This window comes from Etheostoma cragini, chromosome 23 (genome assembly GCF_013103735.1).
Source record: "Etheostoma cragini isolate CJK2018 chromosome 23, CSU_Ecrag_1.0, whole genome shotgun sequence".
NCBI lineage: Eukaryota > Metazoa > Chordata > Actinopteri > Perciformes > Percidae > Etheostoma > Etheostoma cragini.
Window position 1 is genome coordinate 1,216,866 of NC_048429.1, and position 2,066 is coordinate 1,218,931.

Below are 2,066 nucleotides of genomic sequence, written 5' to 3' on the forward strand. Positions count from 1 at the left end.
TCAGAGTTAGCATTTCAGAACCTTTCAGAGTTAGCATTTCAGAACCTTTCAGAGTTAGCATTTCAGAACCTTTCAGAGATAGCATTTCAGAACCTTTCAGAGATAGCATTTCAGAACCTTTCAGAGATAGCATTTCAGAACCTTTCAGAGTTAGCATTTCAGAACCTTTCAGAGTTAGCATTTCAGAACCTTTCAGAGTAAGCATTTCAGAACCTTTCAGAGTTAGCATTTCAGAACCTTTCAGAGTTAGCATTTCAGAACCTTTCAGAGTTAGCATTTCAGAACCTTTCAGAGTTAGCATTTCAGAACCTTAGGCAACGGACAGCGCCCGACACGAACACACACGTCTATTAACTCGATAATAAAAGCCGTAAAGTATCTTCTCATATATTATATTATATGATATTATTATCTAGCTCAGTATTTTCACCCACGGCACTGGGGTAACGGTGTTCTCTTCTTGTTGCCTAGGTGACGGTGCTGTTCTCGGGTGTGGTGGCGTTCCTGGTCAACCTGTCCATCTACTGGATCATTGGAAATACCTCGGCTGTCACGTATCCTCCAACATATGGGAGACTTTTGGAGGTCTGAAGGGTGTTTAACAGGCTTTTGTTTGGCAGGTGTGAGGCCTTCTCAAAGAGGTTTGAGGACTCTGTCGGTTAAGGGGGGATTTCAGGGGTTTGGGGTTTTTCTTGGAAAGGTTTTAGGGTGTTGTAAGGAGCTTTCTGATCTTTTTTAAATTGATTTCAGAACTCCTTGGTGAGGTTTTTGGTCTTATTAATGGGGGATTTAAGGGCTTTTTAATGTATGGGAGTGATCTGAAAATTAGGTGAAGAGCTTTCTGGTTTCTTTGAAAGGATTTCACAACATCTGGAGAAGATTTTTGGTGTTCTGGGTCTATGGTTTTTTCAAGGAGGTCTTTGGTCGTCTTTCTTGGGGATTCAAGGGTTTCTTGGGGGGGGGGGGGATTCTGATCTTGTAGAAGGTGTCTTTGGTGAACTGATTTGATGGCTTCGTAAAGAGCTTTCCGGTTTCTCTGAAAGGGTTTTAGAAGTTCAGACGGTTTGTTAAGGGATTTCAGGTAATCTTTAGTTATTATTCTAAGTATTCGATTTCATTATTTTCAACGGGTTTCCTACATGTTGGTGTTCTCCTGACCCTATTTTGCAGCTACAACATGTTTGGTCATTTTAAATTCTGCATCACTCTGATTGGAGGATACCTGCTCTTTCATGACCCGCTGTCACTCAACCAGGTGAGTCTTACTGGGCTGTTCTGATGTTTTACCACTTTCTGGCTCCAGCCTCACAATCATGTTCTCTTTTCTCTCTCCCGGTGTTTCTGTCCTCACACCCAGGCACTGGGGATCCTCTGCACTCTGGCAGGTATCCTGTCTTACACTCACTTCAAGCTGAATGAACAGGAGGAGGGAAAGAGCCGCCTTGCTCAAAGACCATAGGCTGACTCTCTTGTCAATCAACTGCACCGACTCCTGCAGTTTGCCACAGACTGAAGGCTATATATATAAATATTTTTAAGGGTATTTTTCTAGCAGAGTAAGGGTTTTCATCGCTGTTCCCCGACATGTCGACACATCCTCTGCTCCTCCCGGGGCTTTCTACCCAACAACACAGATGTTGAAAGGGAAACGGAAACTCATCACACCGGCAGCTGGAAAATGAAAAGCTTTTTTTGAACTTAGTTAAACTAAAAATCAGACAATACCATCTTTGTTGTCATCCAAAGCAGATACAAGAACATGCTCTCTCACGCCCTGTTTGACGGATCTGATGACCTGCGATACGTTTAGTAACCAATCAAAATGAGGCTACAGGTATGTTATCATAGGGTGGGAAGAGGTAAAGGTGCACTATGAGTTCCTGCATGATTTCATTTTTGTTTCAAATCATAGGCATCCCCCCCCCATCCCTTCCTGAATATACTGTGAAAAAGCCCAATATCAGGAGACAACACGGGCCAATCAAAATGAGGCTACAGGTATGTTATCATAGGGTGGGCAGAGGTAAAGGTGCACTATGAGTTCCTGCATGATTTCATTTTTGTTT

The 2,066-nt window shown here is 42.8% G+C and overlaps 1 long non-coding RNA gene across 1 annotated transcript; it reads left to right on the plus strand.

The window, feature by feature from the left end:
• The first annotated feature begins 444 nt into the window (after nucleotides 1-444).
• Nucleotides 445-1,859, plus strand: LOC117938509. The gene is made up of 3 exons (XR_004655411.1): nucleotides 445-554; nucleotides 1,171-1,255; nucleotides 1,358-1,859. It is a non-coding gene; the product is annotated as an uncharacterized LOC117938509 (long non-coding RNA).
• Nucleotides 1,860-2,066: the final 207 nt, after the last annotated feature.